The following is a 20,452-nucleotide window of genomic DNA, read 5'->3' on the forward strand; positions in this document are numbered from 1 at the left end:
ATTTCTTAAAAAAATCTGAAGTGTGGGCTATTATTAAGATAAAGATATGAAGGTTTTCATTCTATCAATATTAAGGATTTACAGATCATAGCATTGCAAACATTAGTCCAATAGCAAAATATAACACCAGAATACTAAGGAATTGGGACAGATTATTTTATATATTATTGTTTCTTTAACCCAAGACTCAGAATAGGATGCTTGAGAGGCCCAAAGAGAAAAAGAGAACAGAATGGTCTATAATTAACTTCTGCAGCTAATTATACCGTACTTGGCTGAGTAAATCTGAATCTACACAATGCTAGCACCCAGTATATAATAAATATTTCTTGAATACATGTATGTATGAGTGAATAAATAAATATTCAGGTTGCTTTAAATTTTAATTGAAATTCAAGAAAGCTCATTAATGTAGAAATGTAGAAAATGTATGTAATGTAGAAAATATGGACAGGATACTGAGAAGCCCTTAGCTTTAAGTTCTTAAATTGTTCCCATTCCAAAGCAAAAGTGATGGTGTTGGTAACAGTAATAGCATATGTGGTATGCAGAAGCTAGCAGAGGGACTAAAATGGAAGAGTTAAGGAGGAATAAAATACAGTTATAACTAGTAAAGGTACTCAGAGTCAACCAGAAAACAGTAAGCAACGTTTGTTATTGCACCAGGACACATGCCACAAATTCATGGAAAGAAGTGCCAGAGACTGGAAGATATTAATGGAAATTCACATTTTAAATTTGGGGCAGATGAGGAACGAGGACATGGTATATCTCGTGAGATGCACTGGCAATCCTATAGACATATCGTAAGATTTATCCCCAGTTCTTGTCTCTTAAAATGCCTCAACAAGAATCATTTCTCAAATCAGGCTGTCTCTTCAATGATTCGTGAACATACCTTGCTCATTCCAACATGTGTCCTGTCACTCACAGTGCCTCTCCCGGAATCCCCAAAAGAGAGCATCCCTCACTGGACTGGCATAAACAAGGGGACAAAGAGGAGAGGAATCCACTTAGGAAGGAGAGGGAGGAAAAAATACATCACAGTAGGAGGCAAAGAATACAAAAAAACAGAAGCAGGAGAAAGGAAACTGCACCAAAGGCTTAGTTTATTTTTATAGAGATATTAATAGGTAAGCCTGGGGCTAACTTACCCAAAAGAGATATAAAACAAAAATGTCTGAATTTAGAGCTTTTCTTTTTCCCATAAACTTTATCACTTCCCCACCACTCTTTAAGTCCTAAAGAAAACAAAAGGTTATATGGGAGATCTTTCTTAACATCTGAAAGCAAACAAAAACACATTATCCAAAAGGTCAACCACAACCAGCACTTGACAGGAAAAAGATATTACAAAGTTGTAAGATCTTGAACTCACACTCAGTGATAAACACCACACTCTTTTCAAAGCACTTCTTTAGTACACTGCAGAAAAGAGTCATAATTAAAAGTCAAAAAACATGCTGACTTTTCTCTTCTTAGGCCATTCCCAAGCCTTGCCAGAATATTGCTGCTATTTCCTTTCTAGCTTCCAGAAGAATGTCAAAGGTCAACATAGTTTGTTTTGTCTATCCAACTAACAGTGAAATGGTTGGCCTAATGGCCTAGAAAGTAAATACACATTTGAGATTTTTTTAGCCTTGCGACCATGTTAACCTGGCTCTAAGTGCAAATCTTATAATGTAGGCAATCTTCTTTTTAAACAGTGAGCCAAATTTAAACTCCACTGTCTGCAGAACTTATACTACAGTAACTCTTACTACTAATATCCCTGTTTCACAAATCAGAAATACCCAAGGACTTATATAAATGAGCTAAGAATGAAGACACATGAAGTCAAGTTCCCATGTGGCAATACTAAGATTTGCTCTATCTCACAAATCCCTCCGATTTGCCTAACATTTCTACTAAGGTGAAAGCAGGAACATTGGTTTGTGAATACTACTGTTACTTGATGTTTGCCTCCCACTGGCAATTAGATTCATCCCATCATTTAATTAAAAATTTTGTCACCACAAAATCAAGATTGTGAGGTTCATAACAGCATGAAAGTGTGTATGTGAGTGAGTGCAGGGCTTGAGGGGGTGTGGGGAGGGAAGTTAAGGAGACCTTAGACATAAGTAAGACCTGAGATGACATCTACGTGCCTCATATGTTTGCTTATGGTAATAATAAGCTTGAAATTTGAGTATAATTCACTTAAATCCCATTATTTCTATATAACAATTACGGTTTTAAAGAATTAAATAGATATGTATCAAAAATGAACACCATTGGGCTTCCCTGGTGGCGCAGTGGTTGAGAGTCCGCCTGCCGATGCAGGGGACACGGGTTCGTGCCCCGGTCTGGGAAGATCCCACATGCCGCGGAGCGGCTGGGCCCGTGAGCCATGGCCGCTGAGCCTGTGCGTCCGGAGCCTGTCCTCCGCAACGGGAGAGGCCACAACAGTGAGAGGCCCGCGTAACGCATAAAAAAAAAAAAAAAAAAAAAAAATGAACACCATTTAAAAAAAAATACTTTGTCTATTCCAACAAGAGGGGAAGTGAATATCTAGTATGTGCTAGATTCTCTGACCTGTTATTAATTTAAAAATCTGGGCCGTGGTAGTAATTTTAACCATATATAGTTGTAGTCACAGGGTTTTCCATCATCTTCTAAATAGTTTGCTTTAAACTGCTATTAGCTCATTTTAAAAAACTAAACAGCTACTTGGTGTGATATCTTGCTTCAGATGAAGATTCTATTTAACTAATTGTACAAACAGTTACATAGAAATGCAGAAAGCACTGTTATTAAATATAGAAACACTTTTATAGCACAGTGCAATATTATCTAATGACTGATGACAGACTGTGAATAATAATTTACTCTGGGTACTTAAAATGTCAGGGAAGCAATAAAAAAGAAAATCAGAGTCTATAGAAAAGATTATGTCAACGATGTCATAACATCTTTGTTATAACAAAAATGTCATAACATAACAGTAAGAGGATTACAAGCAGAAAGGAACAGGTCCTAGTATAGACGCCACTCACTGTAGTATCAAAAAATAAAATAGATAACTTGAGCAGTAGAATTAGTCAGCAGTTTTGTCACTAAGTCAGGTTATAAGGCCACAAAACTTGAGGAAAATAATATCCATAGATGAGCTCCAATTTGGACACTGATTACATAGAATTTGATGTTTTCATTGATGATATTAGGAACAGCAAAATATACTTAAGTATAAAAATAGACTACAAAAGCTCTTAAACTCATTTATGTTTGTTATTTTAGTTTAGTTTTGGATTTTTTTTAATTGGTGCTAAAACCAAATAGAAATAGAAGGTCCCTTTGGATCAATGATCTATTTTAAATATAATTTTATTCAGTAGTTTTTAGAAATGTTTTATTTTGATATAATTTTAAACTTAGAGGAAAGTTGCAAGATTAGTTCAAAAGCTTCCATACTCTTTTACCAAGATTCACCAATTTGTTAAAAATTTACCCCCTTTGCTTTATTATGCGCTCTCTCTCTCTCACGCGTACACACATACACACACACACACCATTTAAGAGTAAGTAGCAGACACCATGTCCCTTTACCACTAAATACTTCACTGTGTATTTCCTTAGAACAAGAATGCTCCTTTACAAAAAGACAGTAAAATCATAAAGATAAGGAAATTTAACACTGGTACAATACTATTACCTAAAACACAGTCCAAATTCAAGTTTTCCTTACTGTCCCAACAATATTCTTTTTTTTTTTTTCTTTTTTCTTTTTTTTTTTGCGGTATGCGGGCCTCTCACTGTTGTGGCCTCTCCCATTGCGGAGCACAGGCTCCGGACGCGCAGGCTCAGCGGCCATGGTTCACGGGCCCAGCCGCTCCGTGGCATGCGGGATCCTCCCGGACCGGGGCAAGAACCAGTATCCCCTGCATCGGCAGGCGGACTCTCAACCACTGCGCCACCAGGGAAGCCCCCAACAATATTCTTTACAGCTACTTTTTTTTTCTAGTCCAGGATCAAATAAAGGATCGTATATTGCATTTGTTTGTCTTGTGTCTTTCGTTTTCCCTCCTCTAGAACAATTCCTCAGTCTTTCTTTGTCTTTCAAACAATATTTCTCAGATACTTACCCTTCCAGACACTCTTCCTTGTTGGTGTGGTTACAAAAGATTGAACATAGCACCTAACCACTTGGTACCTACAGTCAAGTCGAAGAGAAAGATATATAGACCAATAGGAAGCACATCATGAAAGTATAAGCTGGAGTCTCCCCATTTTGATCAGCTCAAAACCATTGCTTTCTTTATCTTTTTTCTATCTCCCATTTGGGAACAGGAAAATAATTCTATAGTCAGAATCATCATTGGTAAAAGTTATTTATAAAATAACTTTTAATTCAAGGAGTTATCTGAAGTAATACAGAGTACTATACAACAGTATGCAGTAAAATCGTATACATACACAAACATGCACACACAGAGGTTTGTGGGGGAAGGGAGTTTTTTTCTTTTTTTTAAGAAATAGGCATGTTTCTTCTAAATGGAAGATGTGTTACAATTTCCATTTATTTTCAGAAACAGAGAAAAATTGGACATGGTGAAAAGAACTGTGCTCCCTTTCTGAAGTTGGAGAAGCTATATTCAAATCTAACCTCAATCATTTATTAGCTAAGTGATCTTAGGAAAGTCACTTAAAATCTGGGCCTTAATTACTTCATCTGTAAAATCAGATAACAATAGTTAACTATAGACTTTAACGAGTAACAAAAGAACATATGTGAAAATTTTTCATAAAAAGTAAAGCGCTGTAATATATATATACATGTATATATGCATGTACACATATATATGTGTGTCTATAGATGTAGTGATATATATAGGTATATGTGTACATGTACATGCACGTGTGGACAGAGAATGACAGTGAGAGAAAGCTTAAGGATGTATTTGATTTGAATTTTTTTCCTGACAGGGTCCTCCCTCTCACCACTTAGAAGAGTACTGAATCCCAAATTTCTCAGTTTGAGCGTGGGCCTCCCACTTTTCTTGGGATGGCTGTCTTCCAGTGGCCACATACAAGCAGCATTGCATTCTGTCCACTAAGTACAGAAGTTCTATTCCTCCTGTCACGTGGCCTTTCCATGAGCTTCTAAACTGGCAGTGTTAAGAGGGCAGAGATTATGCCTGGTATTATCACTTTCCCTTACTCACTGTCAAGTCTTTAGAATCAACACAATCCTGGGTACACAGAGGGTACCCAACAAATATTTGTGGAATGGTGAACACCAGCTGAGATCTTTCCAGCCCAAAATACTATGACACAGCATCACTGGCTCCTTCTAGAGGTATTTGCTACTCAAACAACAGCGGGGAAACCAGAACTTACATCAACCTCCTCCATATTAGGATAAATGATGTTTAAAAAGAAAAAGTTCATTCCTGGAACTCTGAATCAGCATAAACACTATAGTCATGTACAAATCCTATTAGAATTGTGTAAATGAATTAAAAATGATTATCATTAACGTATGAATTATTTAAGCCCTTCCCCACTCTCTTTTACATTCCATTGCCTTATTTTTCTTCATAGCACATCACTCTGAAGTTATCATTTTTGTTATTTGTGGGGGTTTTTTGTTGTTGTCTGCCTCTCCACTTTCTGTTTTTCTCCCTGCTAGTCACCAGCACCTAGAACAATACTGAAAAAAGTAGCTACTCAATAAATATTTGTATTGATGGAAAAAGTACTTGAAAATTGTTTCTTTAATGAGGTAAACATTTTCTATATTATTATATACACATATCACTGGAGTAATAAACCTTTTCCTGTAGTTAGTACAACAATAAACTTTAGCTCAGCTAAAGCCCTGGTGATCATTTAAAACAAACTAAGGAAGTTTACAGATTTGCAACAAGGTAGAGTCTCTTGATTACTAATTTTGCCATCTAAAAAATTAAGCTTAAATATAGCACAAAAGCAGAAAACTAATGACAAATTAAAGGAAGCAAACTTCTAAATGCTTGGCAGATTTGCATCTTCCTTTTTATTAATATGAAGGATTGAGTAGCCAAATAATGAAAAAGAAAGGGTATGAAAACAAAAACAGAGGTAAATAAAAAACAGTCCTAAATACTAAAAGTGAATGAAGAGGAAAAAGAGGTGTCAGAATGTTGTAGGAAGTACAAAGAATCAGGAAAAACAGAACAAAAAGTAGAAAAAAGATAGCAATCAGGTATTTTCAGTCAAAATTTTTTTGTGCACTAATCACTCAGTGGAGTAACTCACAAAAATCAGGCTCATTTGTCACCGCTATGCTTGATCTCTGGCTGAAATCCCTCTTGATCTCTTGTTTTATGAAGGCTCACAGACAAGTAAAAACTCCCCTTTCCCAGAGCAGCTGCAAACTCACTCTATTGCCCACTCTATTTATATTTCCCCACCTAGGCTAAATTTGTCCTCTGGTGATTAATGGGATTTCTGGTCCAAGTAGTGGTGGAGAGAAAAATGTTACTAAAGCCAGCATTTTACTAAAACTATGTGTGACCCACTCTTTCTGACATTCGCTGAAGAACAACCTACCATACATCTGTGCAAAGTTAATGACATAGGATGAAAAAAGTGAAGGAATGACTCAGAACTAGTATGCCCACTTATGCAAAGACAGGAGAAAATCAGAAAAAAATATGATGTCATAAATGTGTGGTACAGACAGTGGCAGTCTAAGCCAGCATTCCTCAGCATTAAGGAGACTTGGCAAAGAGATAAAGAGATGGGGGGAGGGGGGGAGGGGGAAGGCATCACTAGAGCACATGGCATCTAGCAGGAGGCATTAAACCTGCAGCCAGAAGACAAAGGGCAATGAGTGGAAGCAGGGCTCCAGTTCCTGTTTAGAGATCAGAAGCAGAACTAAAAGTCCTGAAAAGAAACAGAATAAGTGAAAAGAACTGAGTGGTGTACAAGGAAGCAACCTCCTCTCAGAAATAAGACAGAGAGATAAACCCAGATTCTAGAACCTCTAGTACCAGAAAGTATAACTTGGTACTAAATTCTCTAAGAATTAAACTAGAGCTTATTAGGCATCCTTGCCAAAGAGCAGGGTTAGCCTTGGAGTTAAGGTGTCAAGTTATGGCTGCATGCCAGAACTATCAGGGGAGCTTTTCTTCCAGTTTTATTGAGATATAATTGACACACAGCACTGTATAAGCTTAAGGTGTACAGCATAATAATTTGACTTACATACATCATGAAATGATTATCACAATAAGTTTAGTGAACATCCATTATCTCACACAGATACAAAATTAAAGATACAGAGAAAAGAAATTTTTCCTTGTGATGAGAATTCTTTCATGTATAACATATAGCAATATTAATTATAATGATCATGTTGTACATTACATCCCTAGTACTTATTTATCTTATAACTAGAAATATGTACTTTTTTACCATCTTCATCCAACTCACTCTCCTACAAACCCCCGCCTCTGGTCTGATCCACAAATCTGATCTTTTTTTCCTATGAGTTTGAGTTAGAAGTATAATTGACCTACAACACTATGTTAGTTTCTGTTATGCAAGATAGTGATTCAATATTTCTATATATTTCAAAATGATCACTGTATTAAATCTAGCTATGATATGTCACCAAACATAGGAATTACATAGTTATTAACTATATTCCCCACACTGTATATTTCATACCTATGACATATCTATTTTGTAACTAGAAGTTTGTACCTCTGAATCTCCCTCATCTATTTCTTTCCTCCCCACACCATCTCTGGCAACCATCTGTTAGTTCTTTGTATCTATAACTCTGTTTTTATTTTATGTTTGTTTGTTTTGTTTTTCAGATTCCACATATAAGTGATATCATACATTATTTATCTTTCTCTGTCAGACTCATTTCACTTAGCATAATATCCCTAGGTCCATCCGTGTTATTGGAAATGGCAAGAGTTCATTCTTCTTTATGGCTGAGTGATATTCCACTGTGTGTGTGTGTGTGTGTGTGTGTGTGTGTGTGTATCTTGCATCTTTATTCATCTATTGATGGACAATACTATCGTGGAGAATACTTCAATAAATATAGGGGTGCATATATATTTTTAATATATTTTTAAGTACTGTTTTTTTTTTCTTTGGATATATTTTTTCTTTGGATATATTGCTGAATCATACAGTAGTTCTGCTTTTAATTTTTTGAGGACTCTCCATACTGTTTTCCATAGTGGCCACAAAAGTTTACATTCCCAACAACAGAGAACAAGGGTTCCCTTTCCTCCACATCCTCACCAACAATTGTTATTTGTTTTCTATTTGAGAATAGCCATTTTGACAGGTGTGAGGTGATATCTCATTGCTGTTTGGATTTGCATTTCCCTGATGATAGTGATGTTGAGCATCTTTTCATGTGCCAGTTGGCCATCTATGTCTTCTTTGGAAAAATGCCTATATATATCCTCTGCCCATTTTTAATGTTTGTTTGTTTGATGTTGAATTGTATAAGTTCTTTGCATATTTTGGATTTTAACCCCTTATCAGATATATCATTTGCAAAGATCTTTTCCCATTCAGTACATGGCTATTTTGTTTTGTTGATAGTTTCCTTTGCTGTGAAAATGCTTTTTGTTTGATGTAGCCCCATTTATTTATTTATGCTTTTGTTTCCCTTGCCTAAGGAGACATATCCAAAAAAATACTAAGACTGATGTCAAAGCACATACTGCTTATGTTTTCTTCTAGAAGTTTTATGTTTTCAAGCCTTAAATTTTAGTCTTTACTACATTATGAGTTGACTTTTGTGCACAGTATGAGAGAGTAGTCCAGTTTGATTTTTTTTTTTTTTTTTTTGTACGCGGGCCTCTCACTGTTGTGGCCTCTCCCGTTGTGGAGCACAGGCTCCGGATGCGCAGGTTCAGCGGCCATGGCCCACGGGCCCAGCCACTCCGCGGCATGTGGGATCTTCCCAGACCGGGGCACGAACCCGTGTCCCCTACAACTGCAGGCGGACTCTCAACCACTGCGCCACCAGGGAAGCCCCAGTTTGATTTTTTGAACATAGTTGTCCAGTTTTCCCAACACCATTTATTAAAGAGGCTGTCTTTTTCTCATTGTATATTTTTGCCTCCTTTGTCATAGATTAATTGCTCATGTAAGTGTGGGTGCATTTCTGGGCTGTCTATTATGTTCCATTGATCTATGTATCTGCTTTGTGCAAGTACCATACTGCTTTGATGACTGTAGCTTTGTAGTATAGTTTGAAATCAGGGAGTATGATACCTGTAGCTTTGTTCTTCTTTCTCAAGTTTGCTTTGGCTATTCTGGGTCTTTTGTGTTGTTATACAAAATTTTTATTTATTTGTTTCCATTTGCATGGGATACCTTTTACTATACTCTTGCATTCAGTGTGTTCTTTAGCTCTGAAATGAGTCTCTTATAGGCAGCATATTGATAAGCCTTGTTTTTTATCCATTCAGCCACTCTGTCTTTAAATTGTATCATTTAGTCCATTTACATTTGAAATAGTATTGATAGGTATGTAGTTACTGCATTTGGTTAATTGTTTTGGGGTTGTTTTTATAGTTATTTTCCCTTTCTTTCATCTTCTTTTGTTCATTTCCCTTGTGATTTGATGACTATCTTTAATATTATGTTTGGATTCCTTTCTCCTTTTTGTGTGTATTTATTATAGATTTTTGGCTTGTGGTTACCATGAGACAGATAGATAGACAAACAGAAAGACAGACAGATAGATAGATAGATAGATAGACAGATAGACAGATAGATAGGTAGATAGATAGATAGACAGACAGATAGATAGATAGATAGGGATAGATGATAGATAGGTAGACAGATAAACAGATAGATGATAGATAAATAGATGATAGATAGACAGATAGATAGGGATAGATGATAGATGATAGATAGACAGATAGATAAGGATAGATGATAGATAGGTGATAGATAGACAGATAGATAGGGATAGATGATAGATAGATGATAGATAGATAGATAGATAGATAGATAGATAGATAGATAGATAGATATATATAGTTGATAGATGATAGATAGATAATTCTAGGTTGTTGATCTCTTAAGTCCATTTTAACAACCCTGCATTTTTACTCTCCACTACCACATTTACTGTTTTGGACAGCATATTTTACATCATTTCATTTTGTTTATCTCTTAACCACTTATTGTGGATATAGATGATTTTATTCCTTTTGTCTTTTAACCTTCCTACTAGCTTTATACATGGTTGATTTACTACCTTTATGTATATTTGCCTTTACCAATTAGATTTGTCCTTTTGTAATTTTCATGTTTCTAGTTGTGGCCTTTTCTTTTCCTTTTGTTTGTTTGACTGTTTGTTTTTTCTGGCACACAGAATTTTAATAACCCTTGTAATACCCCACACACCTTCTTAGAAAATGCCAAGTATGTTAACAAAACTCCTAACTGTACAGGAAGATAATAACATTTGGCTTCTTCATGTGGCCACATCCCTTCGTTACTGGACGATGACACTGGTCAGAGTGCCACCCAGTTACCAGTGTGGGAAATCCCTATCTGTGACAATAAATATATAAATTCTGCTTGCTGTAACACCTGGTTTGTGTAGGTTCCATTTGCCCTGTTGCTCACAAATGAGCTGTTGATACCATTTCTGACCCCAAATAAATAAAGTCCATTAACAAGTTGCAGCATGATGAGAGGGCCTCACGTAGAGAACTTGGGCCCCTTTTTCTGAGTATTATCTGCAGTCACCTGAATCAGAAGCCAACGAAGGGGTTCATCCAGAGCAGCAAGGGGGAGCCTCCCAAAGACTGACTTCATCCCTTCCCACTGCAGCCTCTGCTCCCACTCAGGCTTCTTACTCTTCAGCCTCTCAACCTCCGTTTCATCATTGCATACAGAGTGGATCTGAGTGCCAAACATCACTGCAGTGAAACTGAAAAACAGCAGAGCCTCAAGGCACAGGAAGATCAACAGAATTACAGTGACTACAGATGAACAATCACTGCATTCAGTCCACTGCCCTTGGATGCAGGGGATGAACTGCAGCCCTCAGAGCACAAGTGTGTACATGAATGCCAGCACGAAGTACATAGTGAAGAGCACAAAAAAATCTCTGATTCTTTTCTCCAACACAATTGTTCAGCCATGGCAGGGATGATCCATTTTTCAAATACATCTTTTGCAAATACTGCAGTTGTGGGTGTGCTCAGGCTTGATACAGCAGCACTTGGGGTACTTGTAGATCACTTCTGCAAACTCTTCAGTTTGCAGGCTTCAGCTGCAAACTTTCCATGTACTCTTTAATAGCATTGCCTTTAGGTACTGCTCCAGGGCCGGTGAGCATAGTCCTCAGGTAAGACGACAGGGCAAGCATCACCAGGCAGATAAAAACGACCCTGTTGACCACAGAGTACCAGAAGTCTTTAGAAGGCAGCAGCACAACTAACATCACCACGAAGTCCAAGTACATAACCAGAAGCCACATCATGATGGTGCAGATCATGCCACTGCTGTCACAGATGAACTAGAGGAGGATGAAAAGTCATAGTTGTCATTTTCAGTCAGGAGAGGATGATGTTTGACATCCCAGAGCCAGTGTCCTGATCATGGCATGGTTTCCCTCACAATTTATTTCTAAACATTTCTTGTGCCTTTTCTTCAGAATCTTAAGGTGCATACTGTCCCATGTGATAGAATGCGAGGCCCAGGTGGGGTCGCCCAGCACCTTGACTCCTCCTGGCCTGCGGCAGCGGCAACATCAACTGCAGCAGTGGAGGCAGGGACACATTGTACAGCAGTGCTCATGTTCAGGCCAGAGCCGCCCACAGCTCCGCTCAGCTGGGTCCCGTGGGCTAGTGAGAAGGAGGCTGCCACTGACCACACGTGAGAGCCAGAACCCACCCTGGAGAGCTGGCCTTTTCTTTTTTATGCAGAGAAGTCCTTTTAACATTTCTTGTAAGGCTGATTTGATGGTGCTGAATTATTTTAGCTTTTGCTTATCTGTAAAACATTTGATCTCTCCATCAAATATGAATGAAAGCCTTGACAGGTAGAGTATTCTTGGTTGGAGGTGTTTCTCTTTCATCCCTTTGAATATATCAAGTCACTCCTTTCTGGCCTGCAGAGTTTCTGTGGAAAAGTCAGATGATTTCCTTATGAGAGTTCCCTTACACCTAACATTTTGCTTTTCCCTTGATGCTTTTAATATTCTGTCATTATCTTTAATTTTTGCCATTTTAACTACAATGTGTCTCGGTGTGTTCCTTTTTGGAACACACCGAGACACATTGTAATTAAAATGTTGTTTTTGCCTAAATTGCTGTAACCCTTTTTGGGTTGATCCAGCTTAGGATACTCTGTGCTTCCTGGGCCTGGATATTTCCTTTCTCAGGTTAGGGAAATTTTCAGCCATTATGTCTTCAAATATGTTCTCTGACTCTTCCCCTCTCTCTTCTCTTTATGGGACCCCTATAATGCAAATAGTACTATTGATGTAGTCCCAGAAATCTCTCAAACTTCCTTATTTCTTTGTATTCTTTTTTTCTTTTTTCTGTTCAGCTTCAGTGATTTCTACTACTCTGTCTTCCAGCTCACTGATCTGTTCCTCTGTATCATCTAATCTATTCTTGATTCCTTCTAGTGTGTTTTTTATTTCAGTTATTGTATTCTGCAGCTCTGCTTGGTTCTTTATATTTTCTAACTCTGTTATAAACTTCTAACTTCTCACTCTGTTCATCCAGTCTTCTCCAGAATTCTTTGAGCATCTTTACAACCATAACCTTGAAATCTTTATCAGGTAGATTGCTTATCTTCACTTCACTTAGTTCCTCTTCTGAGGTTTTATCTTATTCTTTCATTTGGAACATACTCCTCTCTTGCCTTATTTTGCCTAAATTGCTCTTCTTATTTCTGTGTATTTGGTAGGTTGTTACATTTCCTGACCTTTAAGAAGTGACCTTTTATAGGAGAAGTCCTACGCATTCCAACAGTGCACTCCTTCCTGGTCACCAGAGCTATAGGTTCTAGGGTATCCCCTATGTTGGCTGCATAGGTCCTTCTGTTGTAGCAGGCTGACTACTATGGGCAAGTCTGGTAGGCATGGCTAGCCCTCAGTTGGGTTGTTTGTCAGGCCCTGCCTTGTACAGAGGCTGCTGGCCACTGGCAGGTGTGGCTGGGTCACAAGGTGACTGGCCACAGAGCCCCAGATGGTCCCAGGGCTGGTGCTGGTCAACTGGTGGGCTGAGCCACATCTGGCAAGGGTGGTTGTGGGGACAAGGTTCCAAGATATAGTGTCAGCCTGCTGATGGGTGGGGCTGATCCCTGACACAGCTGACTGTAGGGTCCATAGAGCCCAAAGCTGGTGTCAGCCCACTGGTGATTGATTACTTTAGGGTTAGTGCCAGTGCACTGGTATGCAGGGGCAGGTCTTGGGCCCATTAGTGGACAGGGTCCCAGGGTGGCTGTGGGTGCAGGGAGTCTGGGGTTGAGTTCCTGTCAAGGTAGCTACTTAGCTTGAGGGTCCCAGTACTGGCACTAACAGGCTAGTGGGCAAGGCCAGTTCCCAGTGCTAATAATCTATAGGAAGGATTCCTAAATGGCACTTGCCAGCACCAGTGTCCTCATGGTAGAATAAGCTCCCCAAAATGGCTGACGTCAATATGTCCCCAGGGTGAATTCCAGTTTCCTCTTGCCTCTTTAGGAGACTCCCCAAGATCAGCAGGTGTGTCTGACCCAGGCTCCTTTCAAATAACTGCTTCTGCCCTGGGTCGCAGAGCATGTGAGATTTTGTGTGCACCATTTAAGAGTGGAGTCTCTATTTCCCACAGCCTTGTGTGTCTCCTGAAAGTAAGCCCAGCTGGCCTTCAAAGCCAAACATTCTGAGACTTGTCTTCCTGGTACAGGACCCCCAAGACTGGAGAGTCCAATGTAGGGCTTGGACCCCTCAGTCTTTGGGAAGAAACTTTACAATTGTAATTATCCTCCCATTTGTGGGTCACCCACTAAGGGGTATGGGTCTTGTCTATACTGCATCTTAGCCCCTACTGCCCATCATGTTGTGGTTCCTTCTTTACATCTTTAATTGTACAAGATTTTTTCTACTAGTCTCTTGCCTTTCTTATCAATAGTGCTCATTAAATGGTTGTAATTTTGGTGTGCTCATGGAAGGAGGAAAGCTCAGGATCTCGGTCATTCCCCGTGGGGAACTTATCTTTAACGTACAAGTTTTCAGTCCCCATTCTAGATATGATGAATCAGAATATTTGGATATAGTGTTTACAAGCCTGTTTTTAAAAATTTCTCCAGATGATCCTACTGTACAATCACCAGTGGAATCTACTCTTCTAGAGTCTGGAGTAGAGACAATTACTTCTGGGATTAGAATTCAAAGCACTAATGCAAAAGATATCTCTCTAGGAAGGGCAAAAGCATAAATTCATAAATGTTAAAATAAATATACATATATTCAGAGTTGGATTTTCCCCCTTTTTTCCTCGTGTAGCTCTGGAAAATGTTCAATCCTGACCAGTATGTATGAGTCAGGAATTATTTCAGCATCCTTGCTTATGCATATCACACGTGTTTTTTTCTTCAACTGGTTGCTATATGTGCTCCATTGGTTTCTTTTCACATCTATCAAAAACACTCCCCTTACATCAAATAACATTCTATCTCATACCATCAATGATTCATCTCTTCTGTGGGGACTCACAGCTGGTTCTTCTGACTCCTCTTTTCTACATGGGAAGTGAAGCTCAATCCTTCATATCTCCAACCATTCTCTATCTCCCAACAATCTACTCCAACCAAGTCGGACCACAACAATGGGGAATAAGAATATAGAAGCTGGGCTTCCCTGGTGGTGCAGTGCTTGAGAGTCTGCCTGCCGATGCAGGGGACACGGGTTCGTGCCCCGATCTGGGAAGATCCCACATGCCGCAGAGTGGCTTGGCCACTGAGCCATGGCCACTGAGCCTGCGCGTCTGGAGCCTGTGCTCCACAACAGGAGGGGCCACAGCAGTGAGAGGCCCGCATACTGCAAAAAAAAAAAAAAAAAAAAAAGAATATAGAAGCTGCCCACACATGCTACAATAAAATTCACATGTATCACAGGGAAAAATTCTGACTAATATTTCCAAATCTACATCTCCTTTCTTCACAAAGGAAAATTACCATTTCTTATTGTAAAGTTAAGATCAGACTTGGTTGAAAAGCAGGATAGGCCAGGAATTGGAAGTTTGGGCTCAATCATACTACATTTGAAATGAATCTCTTATCTCACTTTAACTACCTACCGTTATGGGTAACAGAAATAGGGAAAGAGAAATCCAAAACACCTATAAAAATCATCCACAATACATAATCATAGCTCCCCAAATGGAAAATAAAACATATGAGAATCTTTAACAGAACAGGCTCATAAAAAACAAATACAGAGATCCATATTTTTGTTTTTGAAAATAGACTGTGAGATAATAAAGGGAATACATCATATAACAAGCCTTAATTTGAATAACATCTTTATTCTGACTCATAAAGTTCTGTTCATCAAATTAATTTAAATAAATGGTGATAGAAATGCTGTCAAAACACTTAAAATTGACTGAACATCTAAACCCAAAGTTAATAAGAATGAAAACTCATCTAGCATAGAACCTAGGATATTTGAATTTAACTCTAACCTTACTTAAAATTTTCATTAATTTTCAAGATAATTAACTAGTTATTAAAATTTATAGCCCAAAGTTAGAGATTTGTAGCAAAGAGCAATAAAATCAGAGAATATAAAGGACCAAAAAACAAAAAGTAGACCTAAGATAAAAATAATTAATTTAATGAATAAAAGGCATAAAATAAAAAGGGAAAAGAGAGGGGAGGAGAGAAGGTGGTGTGTTCATTTGAGCTAAAAGATTCAAGAGGAGTGAACACAAACATATGGTATTTAAATTTAAAAAGTAAATATGCCAAATCACTATGAATTTGTTCCAAGAGATGGTAAAAAAATGACCTATGAGTTTCACGTAGGAAGTGGTATGGGCCCACATCATCTTTCTCACATAGTAAGGAAAGAATAAACTTCTTGCTAACTGAGAGAAAAAACAAAAATTATTCTTTTGTAATAGAAGCAGTAGAGAGGTCAATTAAGTATTGCAGCAGACTCTTACATCACAGCCTCATAGTCTTCCTGCCTTCCCCACAAGCCCATGTAAAAAGGCTGACCTAACTGTGCTTTCATTTCTTCTAAGTCACAGGTAATTTTTCCATGTTAGGAATTTTGCAGATATTAAGTGTAACTTATACTGTTTCCTGAGAAAAGAGCAATGGGAGATTGTTTAAGAGGCTTACAAAACCTGCTTATGAAAATGAACTGAGTAAAAGAAGGTTTGGTTAAGCGAGTTTGACACACTGGCCATTGATAGTGTTGAAAGGAATTCAAACTACATTAATCTGAAGATGAGGGGAGCATAAGCATATTAACAAAGACTGATATTTTGAACACCTTCAATAAATAGGATAAGTTATATCACTTAGAAGTTATACCTAAATACATAAAATATTTCACTTTCCACTATATAACAGTGGCTGACTCCATTCCAGGGGCTTATTTTTACCAAATCAAAGAGAAATATTCTGCCTGTTAGCACCATGGATAATTTCTGGTATGATTTTTAATCATATCAGAAATAATTTTTTAAAGTTTCTAAATCAGTCATAAAATCTTGGAAAAGCATTCATAATGACAAAACAGGAAAACAATATTAACTATAGTTTGTATATGTTGAAATTATAAGGAGATAGCAGGTGCTGTTTTTGTTTATTAAAACTTCAAGGGAAAAGGCACATCTATTAGAATGACTAAAATCAAAACAATCTGACAAACCAGTTTCTGGAGAGAATGAGGAATAAGTGATACCAGCCATTTTGGAAGACATTTTGGTAGTTTCTTACAAAGCTAAACAAAGTGCAGCAATAACACTCCTAGGTGCTTACCTAACTGATTCAAAAACATGTCTACATAAAAATCTGCAGGTGTATGTTTATAGCAGTTTTATCCATAATCACCAAAAACAGAAGTAACCAGCTGTCTTTCAATAGGTGAATGGATAAGCAAACTGTAGTACATTATTATGATGGAATACTATTCAGAGAGAAAAAAGGAATGAGCTATCAAACCACACAAAGATATGTACTAAACCTAAATGCACACTGCTAAGCAAAAAAACAAACAAACAAAAAAAAACAGAAAAAATGTGAAAAAGCTACATGCTATTATAATTTCACTTATATAACATTCTGGAAAAGGCAAAGCTATAGAGTGGCAAACAGATTAGTATTTCCTAGGGATTTGTTGGAGGGAAAGAGGTAGGGTTAAAAAGGTGAAGTACAGAGGAATTTTAAGGCAGTAAAAGTATTTCATATGATACTATAATGGTGGATACATGACACTATGCACTTATCAAACTCATAGAATTATACAGCACAAAAAGTGAACTTTACAGTATGCAAATTTTAAATATATATATATATAGAAAAAATTTTTTATATATATTTGTATATAAATATATTTATATATATACATATGTATATCCCAGAAATGGAATGTAAGATCCCAGAATGGAATGAATTAGCTATCAAGTCACACAAAGAATATAACTGTATTACAAACTTTTTTACAAGTACAAAAAAAACTTCATTGAAGGTAGTAGAGTAGAAAGGTGCTGACCTAAATAACCTTGGAAATGAGTGGAGTCTGTAAAACTTCATACATAAATCCATACTCTGAAATTGCACACAAACACTGTACTCTAGTTGATAAAAATCATTTCCCATAGGAGCATGTAATAACAATTCTGAAACAACAATACTCCTACACTGCAATTGAACAATTATGTAGCCAATGGCTAAACAGAACAAAGTTTCTCACTGCTGGAGTAGGAGGTTACAGCAAGCAAGGGGGAAAGGTCAGAATGATCCATACGATAATGGGTTAGAGTTGAAGACATCAGTATGAACTCATATTTAGCATAATACAGAAATACAGAAATATTTATAGACAGGCATATATATATATATATAGCAGTTAATATACACATATATATTTCCTTGCTCTGTCAACTGAGAGAGCCTAGAAGCAGCAACACCCCAATAGCAATGAGTACACCGAGTACCCAGATTTTGGTTTCCAACACCATTCTCCAACAAAAGGAATCAGGACTCCATTGAGACTCCTTTAAGAAATGACTTTGAGAAATGACTGAGGCAGAAAATATACAAGATGAGTCTGGAGCATCTTATAATACAAGATAGTAGGGAAGTGCTCAAAACACACACACAATAATGATGGACATATGTCAAAGTACACAGCAGACAACTGAAAGCAAGCTGACTAGTACTCTTCAAAACCATCAAAGTCATCAAATAAAGGAAAGACTGAAAAATTGTCACAGCCAAGAGGAGTCTAAGGAGACCTAACAACTAAATGTAATATATCCTGAGTGGGATGCTGGAACAGAAAAAGGACAGGTAACAACTAAAGATATCTAAATAAAGCTTGAAATTTAGTTAATAATAATGTATCAATACTGGTTCATTAATTGGGACCAAAGTACCATATTACTGTAAGCTGTCAATAATAGGGGAAATAGGTGTGGAATGTATGAGAACCTTCTACTATCTTCACACCTTTTCTGTAAATCTGAAACTATACTAAAATTAAAAGTTTATTTTTTAAAAACTTAAAGGGAAAAGAAAAGTAAAAACCTACCTACTAAAAAATTCAGAAAAGAGAACAATAGGCAGTCTGAAGAATTTAGGATGTGAGAGGTTGCTCTCCCACATAAAGAAGAGGTCCAGGACAGAAAGCTGCTAGTGATAGGGCAATAACACATTAGATATAAACAAAGAAGATCAAAAAAACAAGAAAGAAAAATGACTGTCATGTTTTTTCAGTAAAGAAGAGAAGCTTAGTGTGGAGAAATTTAGCAGGATAAATGGGAAAAGGCTTGTCATAAGATTCAGAAGAAAATGCTCCCAAGAGAAAAAAATATCTAGGGGAGTAAAGAAAGCCCTCTACATTTCTTCTCAATATACTTGTATCTTCTAAAGCTGGTGTGCATAATTTAAGGATCAGTTTATTTAAATTTATTTAATTTATTTAATTTAATTTATTTAATTATTTAACATTTATTTAAATGTTTTATAATTTTACACATATTGGAGGCAGTGAGACACTCAGCGGTCTCATTCCTTTTCAGGCCTACCTACTACATCTAATCACTTCAGAAAATAGTATTCAAGCAGAGAGTAGAAAACAGAAGTTATTTTTAATTTACATAGAATAACTACTCAATTCTCTACTAGGAAGTATTAAATTCCTAAATTTAATAATTTAGGAATTATTAAATTCCTTTTTAATAATTTTAATAATTTTATAATTATTAAATTCCTAAATTTAATAATGCCTAAATTATTAAATTCCTAAATGAGATACTTTGACAATATTCCTAAGCTTAACCATTAAAAAAAAAATCAATGGCATTGTAAATACAGTCTTTTGCAAGGTTTGTGCTAGGCCAATGACATCTAACATATTAAATTAAGCCACCAAATCAGCTTGAAATCTTGTGGCCAACAGAACTGGCATAGGGTTTACTACAGCATAACTATGAAACCATGTTTGTGTCATGAGCCAAACACTGTCACCCTTAATTTGCACTGTCAACATCTGAAATCTGAAAAAAAAAATCTAACCTGTAAATGATTCAAATTACAAGGAAACTGCATTCTCCTTAATACCAATGATAAATAACCAAACTTTTTTGATACTATCCTTATGCAAGCAAGTTTCCCTAGTACACTTTCAAGTAGTAATGAACTAAGTAAAATGCAATACAATGACAACTTTCATAATTCAGAGAACTAGAAAGACTTGTGTAATTAGCATTGGAGGTGTGATGTAGTCAGTCTTAGTCCAATGATCCTTGAAGGCAGCATGAAGCAGGGAAAGGTCTGGAGTCAGACTGACCTGGTTTTAAATCCTGCTTTTGTGGCTTGTCAGCACTGACAAAGGAACTTAACAAGTTACTGTATCAAAATATGTTTCCTCATCTATAAAAGGGAGAATATTGACCTCCCAGTTCTGATGCAAACATTATTTTGTGAATATTCAATAATAGGAGCAAACACTTCAGCATTTGTTATTTATCAGGCTGCTGTAAGTACTTTATATAAATTAACTTATTTAATCTTCCTAACAACTCTAGAGGGTATGTAATTATATTATCCCCATTTTACAAATGAGAAATATCTAGTATGGAAAGATTAAGTAACTTATTCCAGTTCATACAGTGAGTAAGTATGTTTTCATAACTAAGTAATCTGGCTCTAGTTTTCGCTCTAAATTACTACATTATAATATCATTATTAAATCAGTTAATAA

At 36.9% G+C, this 20,452-nt stretch overlaps 1 protein-coding gene and 1 pseudogene across 1 annotated transcript in view; both read right to left on the bottom strand.

The window, feature by feature from the left end:
* The window catches only part of GUCY1A2 (guanylate cyclase 1 soluble subunit alpha 2), a 409,166-nt gene that overhangs the window by 342,511 nt on the left and 46,203 nt on the right, over positions 1–20,452 (bottom strand). The window lies entirely within an intron of this gene.
* On the bottom strand, positions 10,761–11,628 carry LOC116758832 (annotated as a pseudogene).

This window comes from Phocoena sinus, chromosome 8 (assembly GCF_008692025.1).
Source record: "Phocoena sinus isolate mPhoSin1 chromosome 8, mPhoSin1.pri, whole genome shotgun sequence".
In the NCBI taxonomy this organism is placed as follows: Eukaryota; Metazoa; Chordata; class Mammalia; order Artiodactyla; family Phocoenidae; genus Phocoena; species Phocoena sinus.